This window comes from Symsagittifera roscoffensis, chromosome 8 (genome assembly GCF_963678635.1).
Source record: "Symsagittifera roscoffensis chromosome 8, txSymRosc1.1, whole genome shotgun sequence".
NCBI classification, from domain to species: Eukaryota; Metazoa; Xenacoelomorpha; order Acoela; family Convolutidae; genus Symsagittifera; species Symsagittifera roscoffensis.
In genome coordinates, this window is record NC_087069.1 from 49,193,271 (window position 1) to 49,220,758 (window position 27,488).

Here is a 27,488-nt window from a genome sequence, read left to right on the forward strand (position 1 = left end):
TAAATTAGGATTCTTGAGGCAAATGGTGAGACAAAAAAACGCTGAAAACTGGCGTACTACTTGTTGAGCGTTAAGACGCGATTATTAATTAAATTTGAATTTCCCGCTTTTCAGTGAAAACGAGAAACGAAATGTCTTATAATAAGGTTCCGTTTTTTCTTTATTTTTCGAAGTTGTGGAAATTTTTTGCCAAAAGTTTTTTTTGGCATCAGATGTTTGTTTCCTCTAAGAAGACAGTCTTACCGTATCTTCTGAACAGTCTAGTGTAAAATGGGAACAGTGTAAATTGGGATTCTTGAGGCAAATGATGAGCCAAAAAAAGCTGAAAACTGGCGTACTACTTGTTGAGCATTAAGACGCGTTTATTATTCAAATTTAAACTTCCTGCTATTCAGCGGAAAAGAAAAACAAAATGTCCTATAATCAGGTTCTGTTTTTTCGTTTTTTTTTTTGAAGTTGTGGAAAATTTCTGCCAAAAGTTTTCTTTGGCATCAGATGTTTGTTTCCTCTAAGAAGACCGTCTTACCGTATCTTCTGAAAAGAGTAGTGTAAATTGGGAGCAGTGTAAATTAGGATTCTTGAGGCAAATGGTGAGACAAAAAAAAACGCTGAAAACTGGCGTACTACTTGTTGAGCGTTAAGACGCGATTATTAATTAAATTTGAATTTCCCGCTTTTCAGTGAAAACGAGAAACGAAATGTCCTATAATAAGGTTCCGTTTTTTCTTTATTTTTTGAAGTTGTGGAAATTTTTTGCCAAAGTTTTTTTTGGCATCAGATGTTTGTTTCCTCTAAGAAGACCGTCTTACCGTATCTTCTGAACAGAGTAGTGTTAATTGGGAGCAGTGTAAATTAGGATTCTTGAGGCAAATTATGAGTCAAAAAAGCTGAAAACTGGCGTACTACTTGTTGATCGTTATGACGCGATTATTATTTAAATTTAGACTTCCTGCTTTTCAGCGAAAAAGAAAAACCAAATGTCCTATAATAAGGTTCTGTTCTTCTTTTTTTTGTTGAAATTGTGGAAATTTTCTGCCACAAGTTTTTTTTGGCATCAGATGTTCTTTTCCTCTAAGAAGACCGTCTTACCTTATCTTCTGAACAGTGTAGTTTAAATTGGGAGTAGTGTTAATTGGGATTCTTGAGGCAAATGATGAGCCAAAAAACGCTGAAAACTGGCGTACTACTGGTTAAGCGTTATGACGTGATTATTATTTAAATATAGACTTCCTGCTTCTCAGCGAAAAAGAAAAACGAATTGTCCTACAATAAGGTTCTGTTTTTTCCTCATTTTTTTTGAAGTTGTGCTAAATTTCTGCCACAAGTTTTCTTCGGCATGTGATTTTTTTTCCTCTAAGAAGACCGTCTTACCGTATCTTCTGAACAGTGTAGTTTAAATTGGAAGTAGTGTTAAGTGGGATTCTTGAGGCAAATGATGAGCCAAAAAAAGCTGAAAACTGATGTACTGCTTGTTGAGCGTTATGACGCGATTATGATTTAAAACTAGATTTCCCTGCTTATCAGTGAAAAAAAAACCGAAACGTCCTTCTATAATAATGTTCTGTTTTTTGTGTATATTTTTTCTTGTTGTGCAAATTTTCTGCCACAAGTTTTCTTTGGCAGCAGATTTTTTTACTCTAAGAAAACACCGTATTACCGTATCTTCTGTTTGTTTCTGGCTTTCGATATAAGGTACAAGTTTCAAAAATTATGGATAATATTACATTTTTTTCAAGTGTTTTTTTTCGTGGTGCGTTGAAAATATCAACAAAAACCCAGAACTTAATATGCTCAATAGTCACAGCTTATAAGGTAATTTTAACGAGGCTTTTTCTCCACCGTTTTTTTCCAACCGCTTTTTTTTGACACTGGGAGTACTGTTTTGTTAGAATTTGTTACGTTTGAAATAACGACTGAAAAGGAAATAATATGCTTCATCAAACCCTTCTCGATGATTATTTGTGGTACCTATATTGCCTGGAAACAAAAAAAACTAAAAAACACCCGAAGGCAGAGTTCCTCCCTTTTTTCAATGGTCGGAACTAAAATGTCCCAGTTATTCTTGGCAATGCATTTTTTTGAGATTTCTATTGAGCTTTTTTTGTTTTCCTAATCAATTTCAGATAAATGGAAAATACCAATGAAATTATTCTAAGAAAATGGTGTGAAAAACAGGGCAGTGTATGTCTGTTGTAAAAACGAAGATATATGAAGCTATGGGTGAATAATAAACTGAAATCTGGTTAAGGATAATAGTTAACTTTAATACAAAAAAAAATTGACAGTACGAGCAAAAATTGAAAGGACATCGCAAGTACTAAAAGGCAAGCAAGGATCTAGGGTTAACTATAGGACTTTTGACCAAAACATTTAGTTTATTTTCGGCATGCGTTTTTTTCCCTGAAGTTATTAAACCTTGGGCCTTTCAACAAATTTTGAAGTGTCAGCTAAAATTGGATGTACAATACATTTTAGCCCTTTTACTACTTTTTTATTAATAAATTGGTACTCTGTATGCAGTGAAAAGTAGAATCATTGAAGAGAAGGGAAAAGAAGCGGCGTCCGAAACCCGCTTTTTTCAAAAACTCGCCACTGCTTATATATCTCAGTACAATAAATATGCTTGTCATTCTTTTTTTATAGTGTCTGTTGAAAAATAGCCTGGCATACATTTAAAGAGGCATACATTCATACACTTTTATGACCTATTCGTTTTATAGGTCATAAAAGTTTGTTTTTGTGCTTCCAACTTACAACTAGTGTCCCAACTTCCAATTGAAACACTACGGAGGAAGGAAGTGTTCGGAAGGAAAGGCTGATATCGAATGATTAGTGTGTAGAACATAATGATGAGAGCTAGAAAAATTTTAGAAATTAGCAATTTTCGTTCTGATTACATAAAACAAAAATATGACTTCCATTCTTCCAAAAATTAATATTCAAAATATTCAAAATATTCAAAATAAATTTCAAAAAATTTTAAAAAATTCAACAGGAATAGTCATTTTTAGAAGCAGCGATCTTCGGATTCATTTAAACAAAATTTTTGAATTGATTTAACCAAGCCAAATCGAAAACTATATAAATCAACATAGAAGTTTTTATAGCGAAAGTTCTGAACAATCACCGCAAATTTGAACTAAATTTTTTGATGCTAACTAATTTAGAATCAAAGTTAGCAGCAAAATCAAGTTTTTATTATAATTCCCTGATGTGAAGTGTTAATGGACTTTGCTTGAAATCAGTTTTATAAAATGCAAATTCCCTCAAATGTAAGCAAAAAGTTTCTTTAATCGAGTGTTCAATAAACAAAGAGCGCTCTCTGTTTCTCATTCATGAACAAAAAGCTATTCCGAAAAGCAGAGCTTAATCTCAATAGTTTGAAAAACCGCTGCTTGAATTGAACATAAACTAAACGATATCAAAACATCAATTTTTTTTCAACTTATAGGAACTTATATGCTTCAACTTAAAGTACCTAAGTAAGTTTCTAACGACCACTCATTCCTCTTCTAACTTACTACAGCACTATTTTATTGCAACTCAACAAGAATTCGCGGCGCTTTAAACAAGCTGGATTGCTTTCAGAGTCCACTCAAGCTGGTGCTCTTCGAATGTAAAACTATAAAGTGTCATACATTTTGTAGCGCGCATAGCTTGAAAACAATTTTATTTAAATTATTGTTTTTTCCCCGATTCAGTGCACTTAGCGCTAAAAACTGTCTGGTGGCCCAAAAGTGTCTATTCAGTTGACCGCTATATGACCCTCTCATAAGACACTTATAGGAATCTAAACTAACTTAGATTGCAGCTTGGTTTTACTAAGATTCTAACATTCCACTTGCGATACATAATTAAGGTTTTGATCAAAATGTTTAAAGAAGCTTTTTTTTCCGTTTAATATCAAAAATTTTGAAGATCAATGCGGGGAGGAAGTAAGAAATCAGCATTTGAAAAATTTGCCGAAAACTTTTTGATCGAAATTAATGTGCAATCGAAAAACTTAGCGGATGCCTCTAATACGAGTAGCTTTGATTATTTCTGCTCTGATTTCGATTCTTAGCCGGGGATTGTGACTGAATCATTTCTAAAAGTTTTTATTTGATAGTGAACTATCAATATAGCGGATAAAAAGAAGTTGGAAAAGAAATTTAAGATGAGTCCGACTTTTGCAAAAAAAAATGTTTTATATCATTTGGAACTCTCGCTCAACGAGCCCTTTCCGCAGATCTCTCCTGGAAAAAAGACTAGTTTGAGCGCAAATCGTTTGATTTTGTTCAATCTGCGTAAAGGAATAATCCAACATTTTTGTTTGTGTTAAATTTTAGGGTCATGATGATGGTTTTTGTAAACACAGATAAAATTTTCGAAACTCTCGCTTTATGATTGAATTTCTTTTTTTTTGTTTCAATAATTTTGAGTTGTAGACGATATTACTCGTCATATCTTGTCTCTCCAGCATTCTAAAGGGGAGAAGTGACTAACACTTGCCGCGATGAAAATAATATTTAATAGATAGCATTTTTTGTTCTCAATAAATCTGAAATATAACAAAAATATGACTTTCATTATTTGTTAAAAACTCAAATTAGTTTCATCAAAAAGTTATCGAATAAACAATGATTTTTTTTATATTAAGATGTGTATTTTGATTATTATTATTATGATTATAATTGTTATGATTATTATGATTATTATACTATTATTATGATTATTATTATGATTATTATTATTATTATTATTATGATTATTGTGATTACTATTATGATTATTATGATTATTATGATTATGATTATTATTATTATTATTATGGTTATTATGATTTGATTATAATTAAATTATGATTTTTATTAAAAATTTTGAACAAAAATAGACAATTCTGTAGCAGTGATCTTCAGATTCAAGGTAACGAAACATCTAATCAAGCCCATTTCGAAAACTATGTAAGTCAACATAAAAGTTTTTATTAAAAAAAATTCTGAACAGTAACTACAAATTTGAATTAATTTTTTTTGTTGCTAACTAATTTAGAACCAAAACTCACAGTAAAAAGGAATTTTTCATCGGCTGTTGATGTGAAGCGGGTAAATGGCTTTTGCTTTTAATCAGTTATAAAAAAAGCAAATTGGATAAATTAAACAATTTTTTTTTTATTTCGAGCGTTCAATAAACAAAGGGCTCTCTCTGTTTCTCATTCGTGGACAAAAAACTAGTCCCAAAAAGCAGAGTTTAATCTCAATAACTTGAAAAATCACTGCTTGAATTGAACATAACCTGAATGGTTTCAAATCATAAATTTTTAACCTTTACTCTTTTTATATAATTTTTAAGCATAATCAATCCACTTTAGGAAGTTTCTAAGAACCCCCTCATTCCTCTCCTAATTTATTACAGCACTATTTTTTTGCAAATCAACAAGAATTTGCGGCACTTTAAACAAGCTGAATATTGCCTTCAGAGTCTCCTCAAGCTGGTGCTCTTCAATTTTCAAACTACAAACTTTTATAGGTTTTAGTAGCTAGCGCGCAACGCTTGAAAACAATTTTCTTTATTTTATTATACTTTTTTCCGCGATTCAAGGTTCTTGCCGCTAAAACCTATGTCGCCGCCCAATCATTTCTATTCACTTGACCGCTATATGACCCTCCTATAAGTATAAGAGGGTCATTTATTGCAAATGGATTCTTAGAGATGAATCGCAGGTGGACTGTCTAATATTTTGCACGGTGTAATTGAAAATAAAAAGCAAAACTTTTAAGACTTTCATTACTATTAGGCTAAAGCCTTTACGGCGAATTCTTACTGATCGGTGATCCAGTACTCTGAAAACAAATCACATGTGATCTATGAACATAGATGGGCACAGTTGTGTTGGTTCGAGCTACCATGCTAGAGATCTGCATTTTGGACCTTTGTTCTGAAAATGACGAAGCAGTACTGATTCGCTCGGCAAACCGTATATCACAAGTGGACTGTTAGACTCTACTTAAAACCCAGCTGCAACCTCAGTTAATTGATATTCTTATAAGATTCTTAAGATAACCGGACTGACGAAGCAGAGCAAATCAGTACTGCCCCGTCGTTTTTAGAACAAAGGTCAAAAATGCAGATCTCTAGCATGGTAGCTCGAACCAACACAACTATGCCCATGTATGTCATAGATCACATTTGATTTGTTTTCTCTGCATAAACAAATACAACTTTTTTCACCCTGCAAAAAATATACAATTTCTGCGAATGCTGAGATGAATCAACACAAAAACTGTTTCTGATAATGAGTGTTTTAAAGGTAACAAAAGTGACGAGGATGCACTGGCAGGATGCGGAGCGATATTTCAGAAACAGTTCTGAAAAAGTACTGATTTACACTGCGAAACCTCTTCTCATTTCAGCTGTCCGAATTCAGAAATTGTTTTTGGATCATGCCAAAGTGTACTAAACATAAAAACAACTAAACACACACGTACACACACACTTACACACATTTATATACTTTGGCATGATCCAAAAACAATTTGTGACCTCTGACGGCTGTGTGTGTTTAGTTTCTTTATTTTTGATACGTCTTGATACGATGATTATGCGTGTTAGAAAATTGTGCGATTGCTTGGTGGCAAAGTTACCAGTAAATTAAAGTTTTATCTGAAAACTCAGACTTGTCTTACTGTTTTCACATAAGGGCTAGTTTTCCTAGAATCTACTTGTGTTGTCATCTCAATCGTTCGGCAGAACATACATGTAGATGTCGTCCAATTACATTTGGTTTGGTTTTATCTTTCAGTTTCACCTTTGTTGTTATTATCATCGCTGAAAATTGAAACCCGAATTTCGGGAAGACTTTTATCAATTAGTTAGTCTTTTTAAACAGATAAAGTTAATTGATAAATGGCTGCCGATATCGCATAAGAAAACTTCACGGAAGTCTTTCCCGAGCTTAGTTAGCGATATTTGATTAGGTAGCGTGACAATTCCTAACGGGAAAGTTCGTAACCAGAGAAAATTCGTAACATGGGCCAGTTCGTAGCCAGCGCCAGTTCGTATAAATATGTTGGCAGCCTCAGCGCTAGCAATTTTTTGTCAGCAATGAAGTCGGAAAAAATTAACGAGAAATTTTTGCTTAACTCGTATCTGGGGAAGCGATGACCGTAAGCAGTTAACTCTTTAGCATCTCGCGCATTCAGAAGTTTTAATCAGCTTCTTGATTTAAGTTAGGCCATGATCCTGGGTTGACCTCCATACACCGAAAAAGCTTATCAAACAATTCCATACATCAAGTGTATGGAAAAATGATTGTTAAGCAACTTTCGTACAATTTCGAGAAATGGTTGAGAAAAAGATATAAATTATTTTCTGCGACTTTCTGATTCTAATAAAATAGTCTGGTGGTAAAAAGTTTTGGTTTCTTGAAAAAATAGCTTATCATACAATTCCCATAAATGGAAATTGTATGATTAGCGTCTTCTTTGCCCCAATTTTTTTTCTGTTTTTTTTTCTCAACTGCAAATCGAATTCTTCATTCAAAAGCTTGTTACTTTCGTTATATCATTCGTGAGATATAGCTCTAAGATAATTCAGGTCATTTTCCATACATTGTAAATGCAAAAGCGTCCAACCTTTGGTGCTTGGAGTAAACCAAGGTCTTTGTCAATTGCTTTTGGTTATTTAACTAACCAAAATTTGAGAAATAAATTTGAAAAAAAAAATCAACTTTTTCATTATGGAAAAACACCTGTCATTCAATTTTCACATATGGAAAAATGGTTATCATAGAGATTTCATACAAATTTCTGTACGTATGGAAGTGTTTGAATTGTATGACAAGAAGTTTCTCATATATGGAAATTGTGTGATAGGATGTTTTGGTCAACCTGGGATAGCGCAGATCGAAACTGAACTGAAAAGTGATACTAAAGAGAAACTATCCACTCGTTCTCTCAAGGCATTTCATTTTGGCATCTATTTTGTATCTGTTGGCTAGGTTTCGCACATGAAGTCAAATCCGAAAAACAATCAGAGAAAATTACTAACTTCAAGAATTTTACGGGACCATTACTTTTTTCCCATGAATTTACAAAATGCTTTCCCGCTCTTTGGCCACTTTTTGTTTCAATTTTTGAAGATGGTGATGGAATAAGTTTGCTCGTGCAATATTGTTTGCAGACAAAATTTTATTTTTGATTTAACAGTTTATGTTGATTGTTGCTTGTGCCATCCGAAAGATGTTGATGCCTTGATCTGATAATTCGTTGATGCCTTGATCTAATAAAAAATCTGATAGTCACTTCTTCCACAAATGGACGGGATTTTAAAAATTGGATTGATTTAAATTAATCAGTGTGCGCTTTTTTATCAGTTTTCTTTTACCGCGCAGCGTAAACAAATTTTAAAACGGCTCATAAACCATTGCTAACTGAACTGAGGAACATTTATTGGTTCAAACAACGCGTTACTAGACAGACATCAATTTATACTCTTTTTTGACATGGAGCGGGTTTTTTTTTCGCCTGAATTGTATCCGTTTGCAAAAACCAAAATTGACGTTCTAAATACACACACAAACACACACGCACACTGCAAATTCTTGTTACAATTGACGTTTTTAATACACATACACACACAGAGACACAAACTTTACGACATCCATTTTTGGCTGAACAACCTGAAAATTTTTCTAAAGCCGCTTTCGGCGTGTGAGCTTAGACTGATCTGTAAAAGATCTGATATTTTGTTGGTTTAACAAGTGATACATATCCGGGCTGACGAAAAAAACTTATTGTATAACTTTCACCTAAAAAGAAAGTGCTAGTCATACAAATCCATTGATGGAGAAAATGCTAGTCATACAATTCCGTTGATAAGAAAAGTGCTAGTCATACAATTCAGTTGATGTAAAAGTGCTTATCGTACAGTTTCCTTGATAAAAAAAAGGTTATCGTACAATTTCATCGAAACTGTTATCGAAATTGTTTCATCATACAATTCTATTGTTGAAAAAAATGCACATCGTACAACTCCCTTGATGGAAAAAGAGTTTATCGCACATTTTCTATAATAGAAAAAATGCTTGTCGTGCTATTAACCTATATAATTTTTATTCTATGGAATTCTGCGAAATTGTACCATAAGTAATTTTTCCATTAACGAAATTTATACAATAAGCATTTTTTTGTCCACCCGGATTTATATCGTTTCTTAAACCAATAAAACATCAGATCCTTTGCAGATTGTTTTGAGCACTCAAGCATTATTGTACGAGTTCGGACAATTTTGACCTTTCGATTTAAGGGTTATGAAAAGCCATTGTGCACTCTAATTTGTGAGCACTCAAATTTTGTGTTTGTAGCAAAATCTTATTACTTGTGATGCACTCTCGTATCCTATAAAACTCGAGCTGAAAACCTGCTTTAATATCTGTAAATTACGGCATTTTTAAACAGATTAACATAAATAAACACCATCTGAAAAGATAAAGTAAGCTTTTTCTGGTTAACATGATTTCAAAAAACGTTCTCAAACATCTCAAAAATCTGCAAACATTTTTTATGGCGAACTGACCTCAATCGGACAAACCGAAAATGGGAGCGAGTTTCACGACCGGTGAAGTTAAATCCCCGGAGCGTAACAATAACAAAAAGTGATTAAGAGATAACAATTCAAAGCCATCGGAATTTGCACTGGCTGATGTTATAGGGCGAGCGTTCAGTAATTGTTCTACGAGACAAAACTTTGTTTCAAGAACTTCGGGAAAGAGTTTTCTATTTCCAATTTTTGCGTAGAAAACTCTTTTACAACACCAAAAGAGATGTTTCCATGAACCACGGTGTGGCGGGGCTGCCAGGGGTTAAAATTCCACTTACAGGATACGAAAGTTCTTCACAAATAATACGATTTTGCTACAAGCACAAAAGAATGTTTGAGTGCACAATGGTTTTTCATAGTTCAAAGTTCGTAAGGTTTGCGGATCTTTTTGCTTTCGCCAGCGCTGCGGGTGCTTGTGTTTCCACCGTCTGAATTCAATTCAAGAGTTCTTTCTCGGCTCCCAGAAAGTTGATGCCGTCATCGAACCAAATTACTGATAGAAAGCCGCGATTGGCAACGAATCTTTCCATTGCCATTACACATGAACTCGTGTTCATGAGACAATCTCAATATGTAGAGCCCTTGCGGTCATACATGTAGAAAGGAAATTTTCCTGATTAAGACGTAGAAGGTCCAAAATAATCAACCCGACAATTTTTGAAGGGAGGCTGGCGGTAACCAAGTTTTCAAACTGGAATCTCTGCCGTCATTGGTGTGATTGTTTTGGCTTAGACTTCAATGGACTTTAGCAACGAGCAGAGATTCAAGATTGCAAACTCTGAGTGAAACAAGGTTCAATGATAGTCTAAAAATTGGCGTTGATAACGATAGCGAATGTCACTAAGAAACAACTTAACGAGAGTATGTATTCCATTAAAGATTATTGGGTGTTTTGTGTCATATTCAGTTTCAACTCGATGGCGAAATAGCTTTGTTGAACAAATGAGGCATGCAAGACCAATAAATGGTGCATACAGAGCAATACGGCTAGCATTTTTGACGTTTTATTTTCTACTGGACAGAAATAAATAATGCACCTAAGATTATTCCTTTTGGAAAAGCAACAAAAGTCGTTGTTTGACGGTTTCTAATTCAATCAGATTGGTTATTTCATTGACCTTATTGCGCAGTGCCTGTGATTCGGACTCCGTCTGGCCATCAGAGCAAACCACTCGCTGGAGTCTACGAAAGGAGCTGAATTCTGCTCATGCAAAAATGGGTTGTTTTGGTTTTAAACCCTCAATAAGGTCACAAGCCGGACCAGTCAGAAGGATCTTTTTAAGCACTTCCATGAAGGATCTTTTTCAGGACTCCTCTGAGGTTTCTCTGGTTTCTTTATCAGCAGGGTTTTTTTCCTACTCAGAATGTGAAAACACTGGTCTACGTTCGTACTTTCCAGAATTTCTCAGATGCGGTTTGCCACGACAGTGGGTTGCTTACTATCAGAATTTACTCACTGGAGCACAGTGGTGCTATCAGCTCACATGAACGACACAAGATTCTTCCTTCAAGCGGGTTGCGAGTTACGCGGCCTGCATTTCAAGCTTCTAGATGAACAGCGCTTTCATTGGCGCAACTCTTGCTTTCCCAAAGACGAAGGAAACTTGTAGTTCGATTGAAGTTTTCAAACGGGCGCGAAAAAATTCTACAGCGAAAAAAAGCTTCTTCAGAGCTGTTACCGAACATATGTAGTTCAACATAATCAACTGGTGCGGTGAAGTAGCTGCAACTGTATACTCATTTTTCCTAAAAATGGCAAACCAGGGTGCCACACAAGAAGTTTTTTCTGGATATCAATGGGTAGCTCATCATCCCGTTGTTCACCGTGAATGCGCCAGATTTTTTTCATCAACAATAGCGCCTTTAGGGCACAGGGTGCTATGAGACATATGAGGTCGAAAACGGAAGATACCAAACTTAACTTCGTTTGCTGTGTCGTCGAAATTTTAAGTTCATGGTTGACACCACGGCTTTCGACCAAAGTGTCGTCGATATGGTCTTCTTCAGACCAAAAACATGCAAGGCCTATCTCTACAATTTGAAATTTCACAAGGACTGCAGAAGCTGCATCAGGGAGCATCGCCTGATTATCCAATGCGGTCCGTTGTAATGCATAATTTGCACACGTCGGCCAATCTTTTGGACCAAAGATATGTCTGGTGTATTGGTGTACAACCACATCGGTCTGGGTTCCTCCTGCCACAGAAAAAGAAGAAAAAGTAGGTCATTTGGATTGACTCCGACTTGTTGGAGCATCCCTTCAATGTCAGGCGATACGGCTGAATGATATTGACGAAAACTGATGCAAGGTTTTGCAGTAGGTCCGGTTCTACAAGCAAAGATTTGTTCAAGTACCGTGGAACTTAGACGCTCCGTTCTGGACACGCCTCGCTTTACCAGCTTTTTTTAGGTTCATCCCGGTAAGGCGAGGAAGATACTATGCTGCGGTTTGAAAAATTATGAAGAGGAACGTGAATCACGTATTCCTTACTCATATCCTCTTCAATAATTTTCGAGTATTGATTTCTTAAGTGAGGATCAATCTTTTGCTAGACGATTTTCCAGCGATTTCAGCTGAGCCAAAGACAAATAGTAGTAGTCTGGCAACCTGATAGTTTCTTCTGCCCAGATCAAACCTATAGCGTATCTTGATCCATCATGGACCACGGTGGTTGAATCAATTATTTTAGCCGCTCCTTTGTCCGCGGCGGAAAGGGAGTCGAGCTGTTAGTAGGCCTCCTATGACTCTACTTCATATCAGCGTTTTATTTGACCTGCTAGTTCGGTATCATCTGTATAGAACTTGAAAAAAACGTATAGGCAACCGGTAGTTGTCAGCTTTGGTCCGCTCAAGACCCAGCCATTCGAAAAACGGGCAGAGACCGGCGAATTGATTGGATCTGCCTCACTCTTAAAAAATTCATCGGCCGAATAGTATCAAAGAAGTCTTGACCAATTACTAAGTCTACATCGGCGTAACTATATGCAATTGGTTTGATCGGGACAAGGTACGGGTACTTGCTTCGTAGGGCAGGGATGTTGACGATATTAGTACCGACTTTAAATTTATTCTTAACAAATGCGGTTAATTGGAATCTAAGTTCGAATCCATCGAAATTAGAAAATACCTCTATCTGAACTTATTTGGTTCTACCAGCAGTCTTTGTGTTAATCACATTAACTGTGAGATCCAAACCCTTCCAAAAACAGAATGACTTACTTAGATGTTTGACTAAATTGGCCGACATCCAGAAATGGCTAGAATCTGAGTCACGCAATGTTAAATAATCAGCTCTCTGGAAATTTAGGAGTTTGATTATGGACAATAACCCTTCGATGTTAGGATTGATGAATAGTTGTTCGAGATTGCGCAACTTTTATCCACCGGAGGGGAATGGGTGCCCGCAGGTTCGAAATTGTGTTTGGTATTTTGTTGCTGAAAAAGTATCTATCAGCGTTTGTGTTTGCTTTATCCGGGACGCATTGGTTGTTGTTTGAGCAGTGTTGGGGCTTGGGTGGCACTCAGTTTTGTTGGGATGTGGACTTACACACCATGGATATTTACACTATTTCTGCTAGTGCATCGTTGCTTAGTGCATTTCTTTGCTCGAGTAAACAGCTGGAATGCGTGGTTGCCTCGTAAGCAGGTGAAGCACAATTTGTTTTCTGCACAGCGTTTTGTGTTGGCGTTTTCTCCTTAAATATAGTGCTTTTCCACAAGAAATTATTGCCCTTGCAGAGGATACAAGATGGATACTCAAAATTTTTCTCAACTGTAGTTGTCGAGGCAAAACTTTCGGTACAGCTTTAGTTTTGGATGCCTCTTTGAGCTTGAGCTTTTCATGCATAATTTTCACTTGCTCATGAGCCTCTGCTTTTTCTTTTAGGTAATTGTTAAAGTCAACTAGGTTCGGGCATGACCAATCAATTAGGTTCGGGCGTAAAAAAGAGACCACGATTCTCTCATGTTTGGTGGTTTTTTCAAGAGCTTGATTTAACAAAGAGATGCTTTTAAAATCTTTTACAGAGTAAAGAGACCTAAGGACAGCCACCAGACTGGAAATGGTCATCGATAAGCTGATGATGTTCAGCATACCAGAGTTTTGGTAGCTGCTATTACAGCTGGATTGAAAACTGACGATGCTTTTGTTTTGTAAAGTGCAGCATTCTTTGAAATAGGCAATGATTCCGTTTCGTGCTCAGGATTAGTGGATACAGCGTGCTTGATTCCAATGCCATCGCTGAACGAAACGGTAAATTGATAAAGGTAACCTTGTTGCTCACAACCTAGAGTTTGATTCAGCGATGCTGGCCGAGAGGAAAGTCCAACTCTTGATGTTTTTCTCTATGGATTGGTACAACTTTCCATCTTTACGCCTGTGACAAACGTCGAAGATGGTGGAATCACCCCGGGTCCTCTTTGATTCTCTAGTGCGTGATCAACCAATCGTTTATCCTTTCAGAACGACAATCAAATTTTGCTTCAGCTACCTTAATACGACCTTCTTTGCTTAGGCGTTCAATTTCAAGTCAATTTCTTTTCCATTCTTGAACAATTTGCTTGCTCTTGACGGTCAATTGCAAGTTTAACTTCTTGTTTTTTTCTTTTCCAATTAATCTGAAGCCGTTTTTTTTCGATGATGGCTTCCTGTTGTTTCAATCTTAAGGTTGCTTCATGTTGTTTTTCTAATTTTTCTGGCTTCATCTTCGCTCGAAGCAGTTTTTGCGGCGCTCACTGGGGTCATCAATTTCTTCGAGCTTTGCCTACTGAACGCGGATTTCGCCGTTGCTGATGAAGCTTTTGAACGACTGGTTTCATTAACACAGACCTCTGAAGCCGGATCAGATTCCCTATGAGCTTCACTGGTTACTTCAAATTTTCTTTAAATTTGAGTTAAATTTTCTGTACCACCATGCAGTCAACTCCGTTATAATTTTGCTGTTCATCCGCTTTATTAGCTTATATCACAAGTGCATCATTCTTAGCTAATGCTTTTTCGAGAACGTTATTTCAAGACTCAACCAATTTTTTTGGCTTTTCCAATTGGCCCTTCTACACTTTTAGTTTTGCGACTGTGGCCTAGGTAACATTCATATATGGTGATATTCTACCATTCATCAACCCTCAATATTATAACTCAGATTTTTAATAGTTTTATATTCGCTCAACTCTACTCCAATGCTCAATTTGAAGAAAAAAGTTAAATTAGACTTTAACTTTGCTATTAATAATTTATATTAGGACTCGAGAAAGTATATCACATTTTGGAAAAGTACTTTATATAACTCACAGTCGCTGCTCAGCAGTTTTATTGTTTGTATTAGCTTGCCGCTTGCTTTTTCCTAGTTTAGGACTTTTTTCTTAGCAAAAAACACTTCAATTCGTTGTTATGAAGACTAAGGATCGTAAACGTTTTCAGTTCTAGGAAGGGATCCTGGTCTAATTGTAAACAGTTTTTCCCTAACTCAATGAGGTACTGCTTTTTTCTAGAAATCAAATCTGTTACTAGATCATTAACTGGTACACTTGACTCTTTCAACTCACTATAAATATTATGCGTGGCTATAGGTTTACAATACCTGATTGCGTAAAGATTTTGTTTATTGTTCAAAAGAATTTTCTTAAGCTAGTTAGGTGTTAAGGCTTTAAAATCACTATTACGGTGTCTATTATTAGATTTCTTAACAGCGTCGTGCCAAATGCCAGATAAAAATGTCGGTTCGGTTAGACAGATAGTGATCAATTTGATACTGACAATTTTTATGGACGTTGGCAGCGTTTGGGTTGAGAGTTAACTCGAGAATGGCCATGCCAGGTTGCGATACACGCTTTTGTGAAGATTGTAAAAGAAGTATCAAAGCGTGGTGCGGCAAGCTAGCAGCTACAATGAACATTAGTAATTTTGAATCAAGTTTTAAGGGGATGGAATCTAGCAAACCGCGACCTGACCACCCGCAACACCCTAAGCTAAAGTATTTGTAGCAAAAAGCGAGGCGAAGTGCTTGATAATACACTACGGGGATCTCCCAAAAATGGTAAACTAATTTCAATACAAGTTGTTTAGTTAGCTACGACACGCTTCAAAAAAAGCATTTTTCACTGCGTTTTTCAAAGTTTTTTTTGAAAATTTCGAATTTTTCCGAAATCTTTCCGAAAATTTTTCAGAACGTTTTTATGAAACGTTTCTTACGCTTTTATCTAACGCTTCAACTTTCAACAGTAACCTGATGCGTTTGCGACTTTTTAAAGTTTTTTGTTATTTTTTTGCTCAAAAAAGAAAACAAGTTTTGGGCAAAACAACCGACACAGTTGTTTAAACTAACTCACTGGTTTACATACATGTTATTAAAATAACGTAATTAAGGTTTATGAGCCAATTTTTTCCCAAAATCATAGATTTTTTTAATCAGGTTTTGGTATCGAGAGAAATTGGGAATAACGGTTTTGCCATTCAAAAACCTTCTATCAGAACTTAAAGCTTCAAATCAACAAATTCCAAAATTCACAGAAAACTTCGGGTGTCGAGAAAAAATTGGTTGTCACGATCCAATTGAACCACAATCCACTGTCAGGATATCTCAAAAGACCTCCCCTTCGGCTAAATGGGGTCGTTTCCGCTAATTGGGTAGTTTCGGCCAACCAGCTCGTTTCGGCCAATTGGGTCGTTTCGACCAACTGGGTCGTTTCTACCAATTGGGTCGTTACAGCCATTTGGGTCGTTTCGGCCAAATGGGTCGTTTTGACCGATTTGGTTGTTTCGGACAACTCTCAGCTAATTAGACACTTACGGCCCAAAGGGACTTTTTGGGGCAACTTTCGGCTAATTGCATATTTTGGGCCAATTGGGTCACGTTTGGGCAATTTTTGGCTAAATAGAAACTTTCGGCTATTTAAGACTCTTTCGGGCAACTTTTTATTAATTGCACGTTTTCCGCTTTTTGCACAATTTCGGTCAATTGGTCACTTTCGGGCAATTTTCCGCTAATTGCACACTTTTGGCCAATTAGGTCACGTTCGGGCAACTTCGGCTAACGAACACTTTTGGACAATTGGGGTTCTTTCGGGCACTTTTCGGCTAACTGCCCACTTTCGGCTAGTTGGGATTATCGTCCGGGAATTTCGTTCCCCGAATATCGTCCGGGTCGGCAGACCAAAATGTGATGCACTCTCGTATCCTGTAAGGCTCGGGCTAAAAAACCTGCTTCAACATCTGTAAATTATCGGCTATTTTAAGCAGATTAACATTTGAAAAATAATGTCTGAACAAAAAAGGTGAACAGTAATCGTTTTCCGGTTAACATGAACTCAAAAAACGTTCTCAGCCATCTCAAAAATCTGTAAACAAATTTGAGGGCAAACTGACTTAATCGGACAAACCAGTTATTTCTAGACTTTTTTTATGTCTTAGAAATTCTAATATTAACTTCATAGCTTTCGCGCCATGTGACGTCATTACATTAAGCGCAACCAGTATTTATTTGTTCGCAGTACATAACAGCTCTAAACATACCAAATTTTAAATTTCTGTTGAATGGAGTGAGTTGAAAGGTGGTTTTTGAACCATATTATTAGTTTAGTCAGAAACTAGTTATTAATTGAAATATGACTGAAACGGATGACTGGCGAACTAAGACACGTGATGCCGTTAAAACGCTCACAAAACCCGAATTGTCTCATCACACTTTTGAAGCGTTTTCTGCTTTTTTGCAGCTGAAAGAAATCCAGCATCAAACACTTGAAAATTCCTGTGCAAGTCATTTTTGCTCGCTATTGGTAAATTTGAGCTTCATTCCATTGTCAATGAATTATCTAAAAGAAGTAAGATCAGAGATGTATCAGACAGTTATACTTGATTTACTGGAGAAATTAACAAAAAGCAGCAGCGAGATATGCGAAAACTTCATTAAAAGTGACCTGCATATTTACATAGTTTCAAATCTGCAAGAGAATCCAGATTTCCAGAAGACTTATTTGGACCGGAAACCAAAACAAAACGGCGCTCATGAAATTATGGGATATTTTCTGGGTATTTTACACAACATTGTTCGAAGCTGTAAAGCATTCAGGTCAAATCTGAAAGATTTGAAGGTCAAATACGCCCTGAACAATTTGCTCGACGTTGAAGATGTTTTCATAAGCTCAAAAGCTCTCTTAATTTTGACTTTTGTAGTCGATGTGAATAACGAAAAAGATCGGAAATTATTATTGGCCAAAAAAATGAATCTAGAGTTTTTGATTAAACACGTTTTGCAGTTTACAGATCAAATCAGGACGATAGAATTTGAAACTGATTCCGTAAAGATCCAAACGGATGCAAAATTTGCAGCGCTTGGTTCAGAAGATATTTTAGAGCCAATGTCTGTCCTAGCAGCCAATTCGGAGAATTGTCGCGAACTTGTGAAACAAGGAATTGTATCCATTTGCGAAAAAGTTTTGTTTGAAGCAATGGCGACAGGTTTTTGTGCTAAATATAGTTCTTCGATAAATTCAACGACCAAATGGTCCCTGGTTATTTTACACAGATTGAACAAGAATGCTTTTTTGAACCCGTTGCTCAATTTCGAAGACCTAATTGCCAAATTCAAACAACACCCAATTGACGACATCGCTGAAATCGCAGACGGATTATTGACATCTAGTGAGCCAGTTTCAGAAAAAGACTGTTGCAAAAACGAATATTTTTCCAAATATAGTCTCAAGGAACCAAAAAAGCAGACAAGAAATCAGCAGAGAATGGGGGCGGAAAGAAGTGACAAACATTTTATGATTAGTTACTGTCATAAACAGCAAGGAGTTGCCCAAAAACTCAAGAACGAACTACTCAAAAACGGAATTTACAATATCTGGATAGATTATGACCATATGCATAGAGGTGAAGGCTTGCTAGAAAATATGGCGAATGCAATTGATGGTTCTATAGGCGTGCTTTGCTGTCTTTCTGCAGATTACAGCTGCAGCAAAAACTGCATGCTTGAATTGCGATACGCTTGGAACAAAAACAAAACGATCATTCCGATCAAAGTAGACCAAAACTTTGAGCCGGATAAAGTTATCCTTCTGTGCATTGGCGACAGTTTTCGCTTTGACTTTTCAACCGATGATTGTTTTTCTCATAACTTTCCCTCCCTGCTGCAAAAATTGCACATTACTCAATCGAAAAAGTAGAAAGATTGGTAATGAATTGAAACTGTGTTAAGTGGTGTGGTGTCGCAATGAATGAGCGAATAGACAAGCCGTGTTGATCTTTTGTTAGATAATCATATCGCTGAATTTTTGAAATTTCACTTAATAAACATTTTTTAAACATCTATGATCAGAATTAAACTTATACTTTATACTTCTATGGGCTTCCAGTAGTTATTATTGGAATGTTGCAGTAGCTTTAAGCGAGGATGGCGCAGAGGACACCCTTGTGTGGTGGTAGAGTAAAGACCACCAAGTATTTGAGGACAAAAGGTTGAAATGAATTGTCCTATTATCATTTAACGTTGATCGTTTGATCGCAACAAAATAGACACATGCCAATCGTGTCTATTATTTTCATCAGCTTTGCGGTGCTAAAACTAACTCACTCTTCGTAAACTATTGAAAGATATTAGTTATTTATCATTCTATCATTCCCATTACTATTTATTACCTTTACTGCTAGTTCAACCTTCTTTTAAGTTCAGTTTTCAGATAGAGTTTAGTTTCTTCATCTGAACTGCTAGGAGTCCTTATTCTTGAGAAAATCGTCGGCTGAATCTCAGACCCAGCACCAATACATGACAACCACTGCCGAAATGAAAAGCTTTTCCAACTCCAGAATCAAGAACAGAAGCGGACAAGAGGACCGCAGGGAACAAAGCAGCAGTCAGAAAAACAAACGAAGCGAACGATGAATGACGGAAGAAGGGACCCAAAATAAGTCTAAGGGTCTACTACCACAAAGCAGACCCACGAACCAAATTAAAATTATTCTTTGCCTCAGGAAATGAAGCAAAGAAGAGGTTTTTGCAACAACACGCACAGTAAAATCTCAACTCAGTAAAACTCAAATGTTTCCATGACGCTTGTGAACAACTATTCAAACGTGAGAAAAATTTTATCTTTAAAAGGATGCAGATTTACAGAGCATCACATGGAAAAGGAGAAGTTCTCGAATATTTTTCATCTCTGCCTAGCATGGCAAGCCTCTAAGTGTGGATGGACCGAGAAAATTAAGAATTAAGTCATCTCCGAAATATATATCACAAAAATGAGATTTTCTGACATAAAAAGATATTAGACCAGAAAACATAGTAGACGACACCATCAAATCAGCGTTGTTGCAGGTTAAAGGGCTCGAAACAGCGAACCCACTCCAAAAGAAGAATCCGTCTGCAGTAAGCAACTCGACAAATTTAATCAATTCTTCCAATCAATTTTGGAAAAAAACCACTAATGACCATCCAAGCTAAAAACAATGTCGAAAACAGAATTAAAAAGCGCTAGGGAAAGAAAAATTGAAATGAAAATGTCAACAAGCCCAATCGAACACCCCATCCAAATCATGTTATTGCTGTGAAAAAAGATTCACACCTGAACAAAAGCCGAAATGCCCAGTCATGGGAGCATTATGCAGAAGCTGAGGAAAAAGGGACACTTCGCTAAATATTGTAATAGCACGCAAGTTGCCAAAGTCGAACAACCGGAGCTGGACGAGGAAGATTGCAGCTTCCGAGACGCAAACAGCGAAGAGAAAAATTCGGCCCTAAAGTCTCTGGTTTATCATTTGGACGGGTTTAGTCAAAAATCTAGTAGTAGTTAACTCCGCCACAGGCAATACTAAGTGCCTCCGAGCAATGTTGAAATCATGAGGCCCATTGTTCAGCGCCACTATCGACACTGGGTGTCCAGAATCATTCGTTAACAAACGTACGGCAGGTTTTTTGTTAGCAAAAGATCCTAACGGAAGAATCCTATCTCTGATTAAGAACCCGACAAGCACAACCTACGTTGATTAAAAAATCAAGCCTTTGAAACTCTATGGAACTGGGGAGAGTAACAACAGAATTAAAGCCTCCTATAAGTCCAGTCAACGCAATTTCAGAAGATAAAGGCCACAAATCAGATGAAACAAGGTTTTGGAGGAAGCAAAATGGCAAAAAATACATTACAATTCCCAAGTTTTACACATTCTGAAGTTACACTCATTCATTAATAGACAGAATCATTGTCTCCTACTTTACATCTAAGTCTCAACAGCCTCAATTCTTCAATACCAGTTAACTAAAAAAACCTAAGTTTTCAGAGAAACCATATGAGTAAATTTGATCTTCCTTCAATAAGTCAATCAATGAGAGAAGCAATGCTGAAACTCTCATTTCCAACAGGAAACGAACAAGAGTGATTCAGTCAACAGAAACAAGACAAACTATGCCTGAACACTTTCGAATTTCAGGGTGAACGGATTAAAAAATTCGGTGAGAGTCAACATGATTGATGGTCAGGCCAGGAATAGGACGACACCAAAAATTCCGATTCTTACACTAGACAGGAATTCATTCACAACGGGATTCCAAAACCTTCTAGATGCGGATCTACTGGGGAAGTTTACAACCGAAGACAGTCAGTTAGGACAACTAAGGAAGTATACCGAGGAATATAAAAACAGATCAGTATTCTGAGTTCAAAAACGCTAAACTATCAGATTTCTGCAAATATGAGGAGATAAAACATTTAGTTTGCCCAGTAGGCGATCACCGTGGTTGCGAATTGACGGAAAGGTGTGTTCAGTCTCGCAAAAGAACTTTGGGCACAATGCGATTAGACTCAAATTTTGAGGTTATCCAATCAATGGTCAAATCAATTTTAGGAGAAACTCGTAAAACACGTGAGAGTATTCTAAAAAGTCTCCATTTGAACTTCCTTATGGCCGGTAATTAGGTTCATAATGGTCTAATTTTAGCAATAAACTAATCATTTCTTTAAGATCAGACCAGCAACAGCTCGAGAGATCCATGCTGAAGCCAGAAGAAACTCGAGAGTCAGCCGATTCAAAGATCAGACTGAAGGTGGTGAAGAGGGGAATGGTGAGTAGAAAAGTTTCACCGAAACTGAAGAAGTCAGTGGAAGCGCCAGTTAGCATCAGGTTCCTAAAGAATCTTGCAAAGGCGGTAAGCGATTGGAAACTGCAGAAGAGGAAGGATCAGAAGCCCTGACAGATAAGAATCCCCTCCTCTCGCTGCAAGTCTCAGAAGCGATATTCATCAAGGGACACAGAGATTTAGAGTAGAACAGGAGATGCCAGTTCAGAGGCCAAAAACAAGTAACCTTGAGTTCGATATATTGCGTTGTCCGGAAAAAGTGGTTATTTATCGGAAGATTTTGAATAGAAAATCGGGCGCCCATGATTTAAAATTTTTAATGGGCTAATCGCTAAAATTACTAACAACACCTGTATCACTGACAAAGGGCAAATTAATTAGAAAGAACCATATATCATTTAAACGGAAATTCAAATCAGTACATTGTTAAGATTTAGGTTTCAAAGACACCAGTCACAAGCGGGCCGAGGAAACTTCTTCACTAGTGGCCAGACGTATCTCCGGTATCTAAGTCGACAGAAGATTCAGATTCTGAGAAGAAAGAAGAGTTTTCGCCAAACTATATAAACAACAAGCAAAGACAATGAAGCTGTATACGTTATTTCTGAGAAGCAGATTTCTGAGAAGAAACCTCCAACTTTAGCTGCCAGATATACAGCCTCGCCCAATATACTACTTAACATTCCCAGCGGCGGAGTCATAGACTTAACTTTGTTTTCAAGTAGCTCACCGGAACAAGGAGTACAAGCGGTACCAAGAAGAAACGAGCCAGAAAACCAGGAGACAAATAAAAGCCCGATAACAACAGTACAATTGTGCAAGGTGCAAGCAAGATTTTAGCGGAAAAATGTCCGATATCGTCTGCAATCATAGCGAAGAAAATGCAAACTACGAGCTGGAGCATTGCAGAGAGCTGCTTGATATCGTCTCTTTCGATAGTAAAGAAGACGACGACTTCACTGGGCAAAGAAGTGAAGACGAAAGCAACAGGCTCGGGAACCAATTCAGTAGAGGTGGAAGATTAGCCGAGAGAGAAGTCTGGAGAAATCAAAACTACGGACAAAATGGAAACTCCGGACAAAATCGGACCAGTTCTGGACCATCCAAACATCAAGATACGAGTGTGGAAGAGAAGTCATGGAAAGATAAGCTTCAGGCAATTCCAGTATCAGCGGGGGATATTCCGTCTTCGTCAGGGAACACGCCGTCGCCAAGGAGGAAATTGAAGAGACCTATGGTTATGTTTTACAAATCAGACGAAGCACAGGAGAAGAAAACGGATAAAACTTTTGTTTAGAGTGAAATAAATATAATACGTTGTTAGAAATTTTCCCAGTGGGGAAATGTGGTGGCAGAGTATTGTCCACCAAGTGTTTGATGACATAAGGTTGAATTGAATTGTCCTGTTATCATTTAACGTTGATCGGTTGATCGCTACGAATAAGACACCTGCCAATCTTGTCTATAATTTTCATCAGCTTTGCTGTGCTTAACTGAAGCTAACCTACTTTTTGTAAGTTTCTGACAGATTATAGTTGCTTAACAATCTTATGTTCTCATAACTACTTTTTATCTTTACTACTGATTCAATCTGATTATTTTTTCAGCTTTAAGGTAGAGTTTAGGGGATATCACACCTTGTCCAGTACTCTTGCAATTCTTTCGGAATCTCTTAAGATCTTCAATGAAAAAAATCATATCAACATTTTTGAAAACTATCCTTGCCAAAACTAGGTTGCTTAGCAGATTAGGAACATCAGCACCATCACCATTGTGAACATCAAATGAAAATTAGTTGAGTGAAAACACTAGCTTTTGTTAAAAACTCTTTTATAGCTTGTGGGCTAGTTTTTTCGTTGGTATCATTAGTTTTTCAACTTTTTTTAATTGATGAAAAATGAGCGCTGAGTCATCGAGACTAGTTCTAGATAGGCAGTTTACAATTGATTAGTTACCGATGAACTGCTATCACGAAATATGAAAACACGTTTCCGTTTTATGCAGAGGCGGATTTAGGGGGGGGGGGGGGGGGGGTTGCTTTATGCTACTCTGAGATAACCATGTTTGAGGACTGACTGATAATTTTTCTAAAGGCGCCTTATGCGCCAATATATACTGTTTTTGAGGGAGCGCGCGCCGAAAAAGCTTAGTTTTTTGGTCAGAATTTTCCACAAAAAAGTGCCTACAAATTCCTTTTTTGGTTTGTTTTTTATTTGTGCCTGCGGCGCAGAAAACTTTGCCAAAACAAGTCTTTTTAAAGCTCGGAAATCAATTTGGTCGGCCTAAAAAAAGTCGACATTGTAATCTAACAATTTTTGAAAAAACGTTTAAAATTTACCCTGTATCAAAGAGTTCTTCAAAGTTTACCCTGTATTTCGATCTTGGAAAAGCTTGCCAAGATCATGGCTAAGGGTTATCCATGAAACATGGATATCTTGCCACAATCTTGCATGATCTTCCTTGAAAGCTTTTGTCATCAAGGAAAACTAGTTCGCTCGTTTGAATTTCTCTAGATCCACATCAATAGAAACAAAAACTCTTAACAAACATTCTGTGGCGCTGAAGTTCTAAAAATTTGCTCAACTTTAAAGGTCCATACATTTATGGGTATGTACAACGATGCGTACATACAAACTGGACCTAGGCAAATCAGGCGACAAGCCATTTAGACGACAAAAAGTATAAACATCCAAGTTTATTACACATGCTAGCAATGCCATCCCAATAAGTTTTTACATATTTCTGAAATTGAAGACTGAATACCGATATAATTTCGATAGAAGGAAGCTGAGAAGGAACAATTGAGTCGAATGGAAGAATTGAGCCCAAAAGTTAAGAAGTTTTCTATAGCATAAGAAAAAAATTCGCAAACAAAAATAAACAGTACGATCAAAACCAAAACAGAGCAGAGGACACTCTGTCAAAGATGTGAAAATCAGCAAAACTTACATTTGAAGGAGGATGGTGAAGTGATCTCAACGGGAGGAGTGCAGGGATCTACTTAACAATTACCCCCTTTTAGGAAAGGGGGGGGGGGGCATTTGTTAATTAGATTAAATTAACGCATTTTCGACCAATCACACTGCAGCAAAATTGGAAGTCTCAATACAAAATTCTAGCACTATTTTACTGCATCAAGAGGGGTGACAATTCTTAAGTAGATCCGAGTGCAGTCCAGATGGATGACCGACCAGGTTAAGCTGGAAACACTCAGAAATGCCAGAAGCAGGGGAGGAAACAAAGCTGGAAAAGCAGCTAAAATCTTTCAAGGAGTTAAGGGCTCTCTATCACAAAAGGAGAATCAAATGTCTCAACATACTTTTAGGTAATTAATGGTTAAACTCACAATTTATGCATAGTAAGACCTGGACAAAGTCTTAAATTCAGTATGATCATCATGAATTGACAAATTTTCACACCTTTGTTCAACTTAATTCTACGTTGTTTGCGTAATTGCGTAAAGTTAATCACAAAGACATGCGGTTTTTAGCGGACTACGGGGATTAAAAGATCAACCTTAACAAAAGCGTTAAAGACTACAGTGCTGATTTAAATTAACCGGACAAAACGCGTTAAATTTGAAATTTAAAACGCATTTTTCTCAAATTGGGCTGAGTTTAGCTGAAAACTTATGAAGACAAAACTTGCTTAAAATTTTAGCAAAATTAATATGGTATTATTTGTTTTGCGAAATTCGGGCCCAAAACTTTACCCCAAAAATGGGTCATTTTGGCTTTTCTTAGTTAATCAAAAATTACGCCAAAAGTACCTTGTCGATCACAGACATAATTATATCAAAGCGAGCCCCTTACGTAGCTCAACAAACTTTAAGAAGGGTATAATCTCCAAAATTTTGTATAAATTAATTTATTTTTGTTTGATAGACAAAAAAGGTCATTTTTACTATATAAAATACCAACTTTTTATTTAAAAATTTTTTTTAAACAATATGCAATTTTTTTTGGAGAAAACACCCTCCTTAAAGTTTGTTGGGCTACGTAAGGGGCTCACTTTGATATAATTATGTCTGTGATCGACTGGGTACTTTTGGCGTAATTTTTGATTAACTAAGAAAAGCAAAAACGACCCATTTTTGGGGTAAAGTTTTGGGCCCGAATTTCGCAAAACGTAAAGAAGCCTAGGGAATTGAATGATTTTGGTTGAACAAAAGTGTGAAAATCTGTTAACACTGCAAAACTTCTGGAAAGTATTCAATCTATCGAAAGAAATTTAATCTATTCAGCTTGTACTGCATAAACTGTAAGTGTCAAGAATAACCTATTAGAGTTTTTAGCCTTAATCGTTATTGGTATCTGGTTGATGTAATGAATTAGCCAAAAACCTAATGATCTGTCATGAAAAACTTCTTAAATTATTCTGCCAGAAGTTTTAGCTCAAACTATTTCTGCACTCTTTCTATTTTTTCTATCTTTTTGCACTTGATTTTCTAAAGAAGCAGTTGCAACCAATCAAATCACTTTAAGTTTATGTTACTAGATATATAGAAAAACTAGTCTTTAAGCTTTTGTTAAGGTTGATTTTTTAATCCGCGTAGTCGGCTAAAAACCGCCTGTCTTTGTGATTAATTTTACCCAAACACAGTAGAATTAAGTCATGAGAAATCGTAGGTTCAATTGGGCCCAATTTGACCAGGCTGTAATATTCAAGTGTAAAGTTTAAGATCTTGTTAAAAAGGTTTTCTTTGAGTTCAACCGAACGTTGTAAACATACAAGCGCTATAGGTTCAAGACCTTTTTTTCCTTTTCCTTGACCGAATGTATTGATGAAAAGGGCAATGCGGAGATGATAAATTGACATGCGGACTACTGATGCCATGACAAACACATACGGTCGTCATACTTTGACTTGTAGAACTCATACTCTTGTAACGAAGTGGCGAAGAAAAGGAAAATGAGCCGAACTCAATTTGGCAATCTTCAATTTCAATGAAAACTCTGGAATTATTAAGTGGTGAAAAAGAAAGCACCAAACTTCTGATTCAAACCGCCAAAAAGTATGAGTGGCTCATGAAATTCAGTTCAGCGGCGAACCAAAGAAATCAGCGGCAAAAATAAAGCGGCGAAAATAAGAACGTCGAACCATAGATTTCAGAATCATAAACTAAATTCTAATATTTATTTTCATATATCAACAAAAACTTAAACGCATCAGATATTTCTATATCATTATTTCACATCATCAGTTTTTTAACCAAAAAATGAATACTTTGATGATGATTTTATTGTTCTTCGTGAAGTTTTGGACAGTGGTCAAATCTGAGTACAGCTGTGAATTAGACTGGGAAGAATGTCGCATCGTGTTTCAAAAAGGAGGCAAAAATTGTTGGCAGATAGACTTGAACAAGGCAAGCAAACTGAGTTTCAATTCATAAGAGAAAAACTCGTCCTATAACATCCGCTCTCGAAGCTTCCGGTACACCCTTCAATAAAAAAAAATGAATCTGCGTCTTTTACTTTTCAAAAGATGAAGTGATAGAAAAAACGTTTCACATTTATGCCAATCTCCCTGCAACTACCAAAAAAATTTATGGTTCAAATTTCGACATAGCATACAGGAAACTGTTCATCAGAAAGACAAAAAAAAATCGTAAGAAATTGTTTTCAAGGCTTCGTATGGCCATTTAATTATTAGGTGTTCTAAGACAGAGAGGTGTTTTTGTCCTAAAAACTCTCGTAAGACGCAGAAGCAGAAGGAAATCTTGAGGCATAGGATTGTTCATTTGTAAGCCAAGGATCGCAGCTCTTTTATAGCTTTAACTTTCTATTAAAAATAAAAACGACAAAATCAGACAGAATTTGAACAAAAATTCAACAATTTTT